This window comes from Panthera pardus, unplaced genomic scaffold (genome assembly GCF_024362965.1).
Source record: "Panthera pardus isolate Hobbes unplaced genomic scaffold, ASM2436296v1 HiC_scaffold_1, whole genome shotgun sequence".
Taxonomy (NCBI): Eukaryota; Metazoa; Chordata; class Mammalia; order Carnivora; family Felidae; genus Panthera; species Panthera pardus.
The window spans coordinates 55,177,898-55,191,944 of NW_026526654.1; the positions used below are offsets into that span (position 1 = coordinate 55,177,898).

The window sequence follows — 14,047 nt, forward strand, 5'->3', positions numbered from 1 at the left end:
AGTAGTCTGATGTTTTGCTATGTCTTCAGAAGAGCAGCTATAATCAAATTCTGTAAAAGATATACACCTCAAGAAACCAGAAACTGACCTCATCAGTTTCTTTTGATATTTTTCCAACTTTATTGAGATATAGTTGACATCTAACATTGTGTTATATATGTATTATGTATATAATCTCCTTTATTTATATATATAAATCTATATATAAATATAAATCTATATATAAATGTATATATATTTATATATATTTGTGTACATATATATAAATATATTGCAGGGTAATCTGCTAATAGTCTCAGGGGCTCCCTTATTTGTGACTAGTCCCTTCATGCTTTCCAAATTCTTTGTTACTTTTGGCCATTTAATTATAATGTGTCTCAGCGTAGCCCCTTTTGGATTCAACTTTTTTGGAAGTCCTTGGACCTTTTGAATCTGGATGTCTATTTCTCACCCCAAGTTAGGGAAGTTTTCAGCCATTATCACTTGAGACTTTCTGTACCTTTCTCTTTTCTCTGGAGATTTCCACAGTGGATATTTCTCTTGTTGATGTCCCATAGGTATTTTTTATTTTCTTTTTGCTCCTTTGAGTAGATAATTTCAAATGACTGACCTTTGAATATATTGACTTTGCCTTTTTTTTTTTTGATGGTTTTAGTTCTTTGAACTAATTTTGCTTATATACCTTCTAATTTCATTTAGTTGTCTGTTTTTGTAGATTTTTTTTTTTTTTTTTTTTTTTTTTTAAGAGTGAGAGCATGTGGGGGAAAGGGCCAGAGTGAACAAGGCAGAGAAAATCCTAAGCAGCTTCCATGCTTAGCACTGGGTCCAATGTGGGGTTCAATCCCACCACCCTGGTATCATGACCTAGGCCTACATCAAGAGTCAGATGCCCAGCTGACTAAGCCACCCAGGTGCCCCTCGAAGAACTCTTAACTCTTTACAGAGGATTATTCTCAGTTTTTGGCCAGTTGATAGACCTCTAGTTCTTTAGGATCAGTTACTGGAACGAACTTGGTTTCCTTTAGGTGTCCTGTTTATGTGATTCTAATACTGTCTTTATCTATCTCTTCAGTCGGGGGCATGTTTCACCTTTACTCCTGGTTTCTGGGATTTTCACAGTGCCGTCTTGCCTATGAATAGTTAATGGCCTTTGTAGGGGGTACTGATGTTGGTAATGACCTATGTTCCCATTGTGTTGACCTCCCCTTTCTGTCATGTTCTTTTAAACAAAACGAAAAATACCCCACCAAACTGCTCCTTGCTTAGTTCTCTCTCAGGAGCCCACACTGAGATCTGGGAATCTTTTCTGATCCCCCTCAGGCATTGGTCACATCCATTCATTTCTGTGCTTCTTAGGCCCTGATTTTGTTTGTCCTCTGTTGAACCTTTCATTACCTCTTCCCCGGGCTAATGCACTGGTCTTCCAGCCACCCTTCCATGACTGCTATTCATTACTGTAAATCCTGGCCCAGACATGACTCTTCTCAGACCCTTTCCCATGTCCTATCAGACCTAGCACTCATTAAACCTGCCTCACAGCTGCTTGTGTATAAATCCCTTGTAGAACTTATCCTTTGTTACTCCAATAGGTCTTCCCACTAGATTAAACCCATACAGCAGCATTCAACTGGTTTATCTTAAACAATTGCCTATTAAGTGCATTTTCCTAACCTTTAAGATTTCTAAGCTCCCACATTTCTTTTTACCTGTAATTCTATGTCTAGGTGGAAATTAGCTTTAATTGCCAGTTTTCCAAATTAGACAAAAACCTTAAAATGAATAGGAAGAGAAATTTTATGCATTCATCTCTTCTTGTTTGTTTTGATATCTTCTCTCTGAGAGAATGAAAGCTATGCAAGAATGGTCCTCTATCTAGATGTGATCATTAACAGGCATTAAATCAGTGCCAATGATGATAAAATTATTCTGACAAAGTTTTCAAATTCTGGATTTCCTGTCATCATTTGTAAGTATGGAAGAAATGGTCCCCTAAGATTGCACAAACTACTTAAGTTTGAGTATTGATGGCCTAATCGTTTCTTGGGAAGATGTTTGTCAGCCTTTATCGAATGTAGTAGAGAGCACATTTATAAAAAGCCATCATTATCCCTTAAGTATGTGCTTGAGGTGTCTGCTGGTATTAAGAGTTTAGATGACCTGTTTAACACATATATTGGCTTCTAATGTAGGGAGATGTAGGTAGTAGTAAAGGTATTCACAGTTTGATTTTGAAACAGTTTTCACTGTGTAATGTTGAATCAAATACACAAAAAATAGAACACAATCTAAAAACCACCACCACAGATATAATTGAAGTACCTTGTATACTCTTCATTCCATTTTTTCCCTTAATTCCCAAAGGTGAACATTAACCTGAACCTGATGGTTTCATTCCTATGTTAAACTTTTTCTGTATAATAATGACCAATGTATAGAAACTTTTTTCCTAACCATTTGGTGGTAAGTTGCTGACTCCATGCCCCATAATCTCTTAATTCTTTAGTATTCTTTAGTATTAGTCCCTACAAATAAGGACATCCTTCTAACCACCTAAGTCAGGAAGTTAACAGTGATCATTTTCTATCAACTAATCCTCAGTAATACCAAAAATGGTCTTTATAGAAGAAGAGTGTAGTGTAGAATCCTGTGTTTCATTCAGCTGTCAAATTTTTAACATTTCCTTTGTTCTGAAATGGTCCTCAGTCTCTCCTTGTATTTTATGAATTTGACATTTTTGAAGATTCCTCTTGGTTAATTTGTAGGTCTCTGAATTTGAATTGGTACTATAAAACTTTTTAATTGTGTAAATCTGTAAGTTGTAAACAGGTTACCTCATACTTTAAACAAGTCAGTTTTTAATGGTCATAAGAATTTTGAATATCTCTTCACACATTTATTGGCCTTTTGGTTTATTTTGTAAATTACTTGTTCATATCTTTTGCCTGTTTTGTAACTGGGGTTTTTTGTCTTTTTTTTTTTTTTAAGTTGTAGAATTTGTCACCTATCTGGATTTATGTTTGTATCTGTTTATAAGCTGTAAAGTATCTTGTCCCAGGCTGAGTCTTGTCTTTTTACTTTCTTTAGGGGTAGATGGATTAGACTACAGAAATGGAAAATTCACTATGGTCCAATTTATCCATCTCTTTATGGTCTTTGCTTTTTGTATATTTAAGAAATCCTTCTCTATCCTGACATCATAAATCTGTTCTGTATTTCAGGATTCTGTATCTTTATGTCTATATGATATGGATCCAGTTTTTTTTTTTTTTTTTTTTTTTCCTACATGGATAACTGGTTTTTCTAGCAGCATTGATTTAATAGTCCTTCTTATCCTTCATTTGTAATACCTCCAGTGGTAAACATCAAGTTTTTGCACATATGTGGGTTTGTTTTGGAGGCTTGATTTTGTCCATTTGTCTATTTGTCTGGCTCTCACTTACATCCATTGTCTTAATTACTGTAGCTGTATAATAAGCCTTGGTATCTAAGACCCCCCCCCCCCCCCCGATTCAAAATCGTCTTGGCTATTCTTGAGACTTTGTGTTTTTATATTAATTTTAGAATCAGTTAAGTTACACTATAAACCCTGTTGGGTTCTTGATTGGAATTTCAGTGAATTTACGGATTTAGGCAAAGTGGATACTTTTGTGATATTAAGTTTTTCCATCTGTGAATATTGTATATGTTATCTCTATTTAAATTTTCAGTTCCTAAACGTAAAAATTTATGGTTTTTCTCCCTATGGGCCTTGCACATCTTCTATTAGGTTTATTCTTTAGTTTATTTCTAATATATAACTAGCTGTAAAAAATCTTTTAACTAATATTGTCAGTTTCTGCTGATGAATTTTGGTGTCTAGTAACATTATGGAATTCTCATTAGTTTCTGTTTGTTGAATGCTTCGTATTTTTTGTGTCCAATCAGAATATTTGTGAAAAACTTGTTTCTCTTACTCCTTTATTATATTGAGTAGAATTCTACAATAAAAAAAAAAAAAAGGTTAAAACCATGTACTTGAAAGTTCTAAATGTTTTTCAAATCTGAGATTTCATTCCAAACACAATAACCTCTGAGTTAGGGAACTGAGAAGCTACTTTCACAATTTCTATGTACCTACCCAGTAAGGGCTCCACTTTCTTAACAATGTCATCTTCTGCTGTCAAAATGAAGGTGAAACACGATCAGTTCCATAAAGATTTTTTCTAAAAACCCTAGAAAACAAATTAATATGTTCTATTTTTCTGTTACTAAAGTGTTTAGTAGAGGTCTCTTTTCGTTTTGTATTTCAGTGACTAGAGTTAAGGTTAGCTCCTCACTAGACTGGCCTTCCCTTAGGGTAGATATTTGACCCCTGCTTTTTTTTTTTTTTTTTTTTTTTTTTCCCCCTTAAACAGAGTATCTCCTCCATTACTGACTAAATGAGTGACCCTGATATTTCTGTTTTACTTGTTGATTTATGAGAACTAGAAGAACTTCTTTAATGAGAATTTTGGTATAAAAACTTTTTCTAAGAACTATATTTCAGTGGACTATGGATATTTAACTTGATTCATATCCATCTCCCTAGTGCCCTCATGGTGCATATTGCATGTATTGCGGAGTTTGTTTCTACCTTGGTAAACACATGTTTAAGCAATGACATGATAGAAATTAGTACACGGACAGTTAAATATTGAGATGTCTTTTTGTCCTTATTGGCTTTATTCAGATGTATTTGAAATCTAAGGTCCAGACGAAGAAAGAAGAGCTCAGGTGAACTGATAAAATCAAGTGTGACCACCTATGTGGTCAAGTATAAAAGTATAAAATCAAGTAAAAAGTCAAGTATAACCACCTAATATGTTTGATACTTAAATGGTACAGCTGGTGGGAGGAATGTTCATCTTGCTAACTCTATTCCTCTCTGTGGGTACTTGTGAAGGACAGTTTATCCTTTTTCTTTCCCTGTCATTTTTTTTTTTTCTCCTTAATCCTTCGTGTTAAGGGTTTATACATAGCTCTTTCTTTAGTCATATAAATGAATGCCTATTGTGTTGGATGTGTAAGTGATATCTTACCCAGGAATTGGAATGAAAAGAGAAACCAACAAAGACTCTTTTGTGTTAATTCTCTGTTTATTGACTGCTGTAGATTGCTACTAGCAGTTAGCTTATTTCAAGTATTAGCATTCTTTACAAATCTACTTCTATCATGAGCATTTTTTATTTCTTAAAAACTTAAAAAGTATATTTAGGGTTGGCCAGATAAAATGAGAGTGGTTGCATGGGAATGGTTCATTTTGATCTATTAGTTGTTACCGTTTCCCTTTCCTTTAGGTAGAAATTGAAAAATTTAGGGAAAGGTGGTTTAAAAGCAATCGGAATAATATTCCAAACTGGAGGAGGAGGAAGAAGAAAAGAGTATAGAAGTATAAGGCAACTGTCAAGTTGATTCATTGGCTGTGTTTGTCAGGGGGGAATAATGTCAATGCCTAGTTGTTTCTCTTTGGATCCAGATAAGTGAGAAAATAAATGATTTAGGAGCATTGGATTTTGCCTGGTGGGAGTTCACTGAACCAATAAAAATGGTTAGGGGAATTTTAAAAAGAATAAGTGTTATGATAATGTTTAAGCATGCTCTTTCACCAGTGGGGAAGTGTGCAAGTCTGTTCTTTTCCAGCTGTGAAGGCTTTTTCTCAGTCTTGTTTCATCTCTAGAAAAGTTGGCTTTTGTATCTTCAGTCCACTGACGATCCTTCATGTAATTTGTGAAGAAATAGCCATTTGTTTAGAAAAGTTGAAAAGCAAATAAAAACTTTTACCAGTAGCTGTGTTCTTATCTAAAAGATCACATAACCATTGTTTGTGATTATAGGTGCTTAGGTATATGCTTGAACAGTTCCAGCAAGATGATATTTCAAAATAAATTAGTTGTGCAGCTCTCTGCATGTTAATTTCATTTCTTGTCTATTCGGCTAAAACTTAAAGTATATGGAAGAAAAGCAATGCATGAGTTTCTTCTTTTTTTGTTCTTTGATAACGGCTCTAGGACAGTTTTAAATTTGGTTTCAAATTAAGATAGTTTACACTTGCTATAAGCTTCAGTTAGAGTATTTGGTCGAACATTATATGTGAGTTCTTTGTCAGTCTCTGGATAAATGCTGTTTTATGCCTGCCATCCTTTTAATGAGCTAGCCATCTGAATTCCTATTAATTTTAATGGGGATTGAGTAAAGATACTGTGGCTAGAACAGTGGAAATCCAGCCTTACTAGTGCGAAAACCAAAAAATATAACTTCTCTACAATCACATTTATATATAAAAAAGGTTACTGTATAAGAACATAGTAAAAAATGATGGTCAAAAGAAAGATAAGCTGTTCTGTAATGTTAGCATATTTATGGACATGTTGAATATGAAGTAGTAATACACTTAATTGTGAGCTCTTTTTTCCAAGGTATTTATCTCATAAAGGGTTTCTAAACCTAACCTAAGAATAAAACAAATTACAGAACTAGATAGATTCAGTTTGTGTGTACTATGAGTGTTTATAATGACCTGGAATAAGATCATGAAATCTTTCACTAAATACTACCTTAGTGTAGGGATAAACATTAGCAGGACCTTTGACATGTGGTATGGAAGATGAATTCCAATGTGGTTAAGAACAGAAGAACACTTTTAGAAGAAATGGGTAAAATTGTGCTTATAGAATGTTGAGATCTGAAGTCTCAGGAGAAGTAATTAGGGAATCTTGTGGACCTGTTAAAATGCTTAACCAATTCATAGCTGTCGTGATAAAATGTTACCAAAGCAGACTGTTTCCAGGAACAGTTCTATTGGTTTTAACCCATGAAACAGAAATCTAATACACTATTCAAATGAGATGATTTCTTTTGACTTAATAAGAATTAATGTTTGCCTTGCTATTGCTGTGCTTCCAGTTTTTACCTTCTGATATCATGCTTATTGATCAATATGAATGTTTGGGTCTATGACGATCCTGTCTTTGCAGCATCCATTTTCTATCTCGTCATGCCTCTGCCTGTCTGGGTGAATTGCTTTTTCCTCTCTGGGTGAATTGCCTCAAACCTGACCCTCTTCAACTTGCTGCTTGTACATATTCGCTTAATTCTCTGAATAGTCAATCATTTTAAATTTAATCTGACTCTCCATGGTGTTAACTATCCCACTCCACTTGATGTATGTAAATTTAATGAGCATGCTGTCTTGTAAAATCCACATCCATGAATGAAAATAGTGAGTCAAATGTTTGTAACTTGGTGGAATATGTGTCCATTCTGTTTGCCATTCTTCGCTCGATTGCTCCTTAGTGCTCTAACTAGTTGCATGTATGTGCAGGAAGTATTAAGATTATTTCACACCCTCACCTCAGTTTTGCCAAGAAAACATGGAAAGTAGTTATTTTTATTAGTATTTTGTCAGTCTAGGATGGAGTCAAGGTGTGTAAAATATAGTAGCAAACTTCGGACTTTCTTGTTTGTGGAAATTTCTGGCCCCATCCAACACTTAGGAAGAATCCCTTGCAGTGTTTTAAAAGCTGCTGACTTGACTATATTCCTTTCACCTGGCTTCCAGGTCAGGGCTGCTATTGACCCATTTGGTATCTTCATGCAGTTTAGAGAAGGTATATTCCTTCATTTCTCTCTGTGGATACAATGCATCACAGAAACTCCCACAATGTGAGTGAAGTCTGTAAGATCTCAGCTCTGTTCACTCTTCGACCAGATGCCACCCTGATTCCAGGTCACTGAGGTTGTGTGTGATTCTGCTAGTGCTCCCTGGAAACATCGTGGATTTCAGCTTGGCCATGTTTGAATACCTGTGTTACTAGAACTGCCTAAAGAATCGATCTCTGGGGCTGGACCTTGTTTGTTCGTACTCTCAGCTAGGGATGTGAGTATTATCTCTAGCTCCAGCTCCATCCTTCAGAAAATGACCTCAGTTTCCTAGTTTGTCTCTAAACAGGAATAGCAAACTCTGTTTGGGAAATTTTGTTACATCTTACATATTTAACAAATACCGGAAAAGAAATCCACTGTGGTCTGTGCACTGTCAAAGTGGCAACGGGTGTAGAAAAGAGTTCTTTAAAAGGTTACCTGTGAAGGAGAATAAAGGAAGCCATATATAAAGGAGAGCTAGGTTTGAAGGAAGGTGATTTTTCCTTTTAATTTTAATCCATTAAGGATTAACATGTTTATATATTGAGACCCAACCAACTGAGAACAATTTAGTGAGACAGAATTGAAAAAGGATAATTGATATGCAATGCCCTTTCAGGAGGTGAGAGGAAAGGAGATCCAGAGCATAAATGAATGGAATTATCTTTGGATGGATGCAAGAATTGATACAGAAAGATTAGTGTGCAAATAAATTGGTAATATGGGAAACGAGAAATTGAAAGTTTTCTTTTTACAGAGGAAATTGAAATTTGCTTACTGAAAATGATAGTTGAAATGGTAGTTTCATAGCTCTTGGGGAAGGGCAAGTTTGAAATAAATACTTTAGGGAATGTGAGAAGAAAAATGAGTTGGCTTTTCTGTAAATGTAGGAAATGATGATCCATAGAATTAACCTGCTTTAGGAGAACATACAGGGGATCAAGAAATAGGTCTTATTGAGGTCAACACTATGGTGGTCCAGCAGTAGGACAAGTGAAAAGACAGAAAATGAGGGTCTGAGAATAGAGTCATGAGCATTACATGATGATACCTGAGGTAGAACCATTTTTAGATAATGAAAAGGTCTAGGTGTAGTCATGAAGACTGTGGTTGAGCAAAGTTGAAGTAAAGATTGCTGGTGGTGGAGAAGCTAAAGACTGGGTGGCAAGGCATGGGATGGGAGAGGAGTCAATACAAGTTGTTGGCAACGTAAGTGATAAGTCCGATTGCATTAGCCCCAAAGGAAATGGGATTTTAGATGAAAATGGAGATAAATAATGGAATAAGAATGATGAGTGTAGATAGACCACAGTTCAAATAACATAGGACTATGGTCAACTGAAAGAATTTCCCGAAGTCTCCATTCTCTCTTCAATATAGAGAAGCCGGTCCATACCTCCCATGGGTTATTAGTGACAGTTAATGTAGTAAGAGTGCTTATAAATGTTTAGCACGATGCCTGCAAGAACTTAACCATTATTTAGGAATACTAAATCTTGGTGAAAGATGTAGAAAGGCTTGTGGGAAGAATGAGGACAGTTTACAGAGCAGATTTGGAATGAAAACAGAAATTTGAACAGCTTGAATTTTGTTTTGGAAAATTCCAAAGAGTGCCTAATCTTTAGATTTGGAATGGAATTCTGATACCTATGTCTTTGTTAGTAGTCCCAGATATTTGTTTTGATAGTGTGTGTGTGTGTGTGTGTGTGTGTACTTCCTTCCCCTTCATCAAGTCTGTATTTATTGTAGCCAAGTATACTGCAAACTTGCTCTTTGTATTTAGTGGACTTAAAAATATTTTTTTTTTTTAAGAATGAAAGATGTTCCATTTTTTTCATACTTTGAAAATTATTTTTATGACAGAAGTTTTATGAATATTTCAATTTAGTCTTAGAAAAGCTTTGCTTGGAAGCAACCTTAGATTTATAGAAGGGTTGCAAAAAGAGCACAGACCGTTCTTATATACCCTTCACCCTACTTCCTCAAATGTCAACACATTCTATAACTTGAGTTCAGTTATTAGAACTGAGAAATGTTGGTACACTACTAATGAAATTACATTATTGAGATTTTGCCAGTTTTTCTACTTGTGCTTTTTCTGTTCTAGGATCCAATCCAGGATCACACCTTGCATTTAGTTTACTCTGTATCCTTAGTCCCCTGCAATCAGTGACATTTCCTTATCTTTCCTGACCTTGATCCTTCTGAAGAATCCTTATTTTGAAAGCCCCTTGATCTGGGTTTCTTTTTGGCAGTATTTTTTTGTGTCTAAAATCTATCTTTAGTTCCAGTCAGACTCCCACAGTAAAACAGCACAGTGGTTCAATTAAGGTGAGTTTTTAATTAGAAAGTAATTAACTGAGAGAAAATTGGTTTTTGATATTGCCACTCCCAATTTCCCCAGGCAAAACTGTGGTTAAACATGTATATGAAGGTAGCACTGTAAGTGAGTTAATTTCTAATGTCTGTTAAGATATTAATAGAGCTTTAACAACAATACTCTTCAGACAAAGTTTTGATTTGGTAACTGCATAAATATTTTTGAGATCTATTCAGCTAAATATTGCCAGCTAATAAATATCTGTTCTGTAAGTGGGAAAACTTTAATGTCCTACCTACAAAATATTAACCTCATTCAAATTACTCATCTGGTTTTTTGCAATTATGAGTTCTATATATTTCCTGTTTGGTGTTTATAATAGATATTTAATGAATTCCCTACATATATCTCAATACATTGATACATTGAAGTAAACCACATTTCAGGGGTCTCTTAAAATCTGTACCTGCGCATCACTTTGTACCTATGCAGTGTAGTAGAGGGTCCCAACCTAGGTCTGAATGGAAGAGTTGGTTAATCCAGTGGTTTGTATTGCTTGTTGAGGCCATTGACATGAGTTTCTGTATTACTCAGTTCTGCTTAGAAATAAGCCTTATTAGGAAGTAAGTTATTTTCAAACCGTGTTGTGGATGCTGCTGGTGCCCCTCTAAGACCACCTTCATCAGGTTGGTGCACGCAGATTCCAGGTGGTAAGTGTTGGTTCCTCGTAGCTTATAGCTGCCCTATCTGGAGATTTGGGTTCCAGGGGCTAGGATCCTGTAGCTAATCTGCTGACTGATTCGGAGGGGTCAAACTGTCCTCTCCCTCTAGGTAGTACTAACAGCCATGCAGTTCAGGCTGAAGCAATATTTTCAAAAGTCTCTTTCCCCTGCTCTGTCTTGCTTTTCTTTATTCCCCTATCCTGAGGGCATCCCCTCTGTTAGTCATCTGCACCAGGATCCTTGTCTCACACAGTACCTCTTGGGAACCTGACCAAAGACAGTAGGGCTACTGTATGATCATTTTGAGCAGATGGAAACTGAGTAACATGAAAATGGTTGACTTATTTGCAAGGGACCTCTTATAATTACCTGGAAACTGCCCTGGACTGGTAGTCTGGGCTCCAGGGCTTGTGTTTCTAATAGCCACCTCGCTAGAAAAGTCATGCAATTTCTGTGAGCCTGTATTTTTTATCCTGTAACACATGGAGCTTAGACTATGTGATGCTCAAATTCTCACATTGAAGATTTTCCCTTAAGGCAGGGGGCTATTAAATGAAGATGCTTGTTCTCCCCTGATTCCACCCCTCACCCCTAACTCTAGTTTCCTGGATAGCCCTCAGAGATGCTCAGCTTAGCTCCTCTGGAATTAAAGACACTGAAGGGATTCAGAGCAAGTTTCCCCAAACTGTTCCACTTTGGCATGTGGACTACTGGAGTTGAAGGCAACTGAGGCCTGGAGGGCTCAAGAGAAACTTTTTTGCCCCTGTCTGAACCACCTAGAAGAATGTAAATTGAGAGTCTTTCCCAAAGCATTACTATGAGAGAAATTTTATCTGAGTGACCCATCTGTATAGCAGAACAAATACCTAATTACCAAACCTCTTATTGCCCTGTGAATTGCCCTCCTCCCCTTGGAAACCCCAGGCTCCTATCCCATGCCTCAGCTCGGTATGGCATATAAACCTCATTTTACCTTTCTGTCTTGGAATCTTTCTTGTGTGTGGGGTTCTTGTATGTATGAATTAAATTTGATTTTTCTCCTGTTGATCAGCCTCATGCCAATTTAATTCCTAGTTTAACTAGAAGAACCTATGAAGGGTAGAAAGAAAGAACTTTTTTCTCCCCCTATATAGATGTGCATTAGCTAGGAAAAAGCTTCCAATACATTTTTCAAGGACTTTGTAGACACCCACCCCCACCACCTGCCCCCTGCTGAAATTCAGCGCCAAAGTCCAATAGGGCTTTCTCCTTTCAGCCTTTTTCTTTGTGAGATAAAAATCTATTTTACAAATACTGCACTTTTTTTTTATACACAAATATATATTTTTCCTTTTCATTGCTCCTATATATCCTTTTTTCCCTTTGTAAATGGCAGTTTCTTTTTCCAGTGCCATTGGTTTCTGGACATGTAGAGAATGACCACCTGTGAGTTACATGCCTAATGAGAAAGGTCTGCGGTACTATGTAGCTGATTCCAAACTTTCAGTGTCCTTCCTTCATTTTCCTTTTTGCTTTTATTTTTATTTCTTTTTACTTTTAGTTTTTTTAAATTTTAGAGTGCAAGCAGGGGAGAGACGCAGAGGGAGAGAGACTATTAAGCAGACGCCATGCTCAGCGTGGAGCGGACACGGGGATTGATCCCATGGCCCTGGGATTATGATCTGACCCGAAATCAAGAGTTGGACGCTCAACTGACTGAGCCACCCAGTCTCCCCCCTTTTTGTTTTAAAACAGGGACTGTCATGAAGTGACTGCCGTATTTAGACAAGAGAGGTGGAATAAGACAGTGGAAAGAGGTTGGGAGAACCCTGAGTCTCTTCTTTAATTCCAAATATACCACTATTGTGTATGAGCTCCTGTCATCTTGAATATGCCTTTCCAAAAAGAAGGCAGTAAACTTTTTAAAAGTGTGTATCTTAAAATTTTATTTTGATTTCAGCCACAACTAAAGGATTTTGTAGTTTGTTAGCATTCTGTATTTACTACATATTTTAATTTGCTGGTGAAAGAGGCTGGGCCATGCTTGTCTATTAGAAAGAAAATAAAAATACAGTGAATAATTTAATACAGGGGTTCTCAGTACTCTTAAGTACCCTGCCTATTTGTAACCAGTATACCCATTACCTTCCCTGTAACTTCCCCGTTACTTTCTTCCAATGAAATTCTATATAGGTAATATAAACTACCTACACTCATAATTTAAAAAATCCACTTAATACCTCACTGTAATAAATATTCAACATATATTTCAATATAAACAATTGGCCATGACTGCTGAAGAAGGTATAATAAAGTCATTCTTGAATCTTCACCTCGTGCATACAACAGCTATGGTGCAGGTTTATGTAGCTGTGCTGTTCTAGTGATTCAAATACCACAAGCAGTGTTGTCCTGGGGTACCCAAATTTCAAAAATAGAGCACAACTGATGATAAAGCTTATTTAAAAACAAACAACAAACAAAAACAACAACAAATACACCCAGTGGTACTATAACTTGCAGCTATATTAGAATATTAAATATTAAAATCACATAATGCAAAGTATTTCATCTGTAACAACTTACATACTAATGCCATTGTACATTTAATTCTATTGAGTTATTCTAGGCTTAAATAAAATTTTCTTTTTCAAGATGTGTGTCTCTCTCTGTGGGACACAAGACAGTTTCTCATTGTGTAGGATTAGCCCATGTGTTGAAGAATGTCTAATATACCTTGATGAATACTGGTAGCTTCATCTCAAGTCACTGACGACCAGAATATCCCAAGACCTTTCTAAAATCCTAAGTGGTGTTAAGGCCTATTGAGAGTCCCAGGCTTAGAGGGGAAAAAAAAAAAAAAAAAAAAAGGAACAAAACAAACCATTATTCACGTAATAGGATATTTCTAACCTGAACAGCCGGGAGTGACATTACTAATTACTACCTTTTATTAGAGTGTCAAGTTGAACAACTTCTAAGATCTTAAATATTTATATCAAGGTGAAATGAAGGAAATTTTGACTTTTAAGTGCTTGAAGGGATGGGTAGCCAAAAACTGAGTCAGCTAAAGGCATAAACTACAGTGTCTGATGAATTGTAGCACTCTTCTAAAACTTAGAATAAATTTAACCTGCTGGGCTCCACAGGTGATCTGAATTCTTGATTTTTATACACCTGTTTCTGAGAGGCTATGGAGTTGGTATACATTCAAGTGTGTTCTATTGTGTGTTACAAATAAGGGCTACTATCTGGAGGAAATCCATTTGAGCAGCCCTTTTTCAGCCATTTCTGTTATACCTTAGGCTCCTTTTCCATTACCAGAACGGCCTCTAATGAGAGCAACTTAACTGGTAGCAATTCTCAT

At 36.1% G+C, this 14,047-nt stretch overlaps 1 protein-coding gene across 5 annotated transcripts in view; it reads left to right on the forward strand.

The window, feature by feature from the left end:
• Positions 1-14,047, forward strand: part of DIAPH3 (diaphanous related formin 3) — a 504,744-nt gene that overhangs the window by 51,894 nt on the left and 438,803 nt on the right. The gene's annotated exons all lie outside the window — the stretch shown is intronic.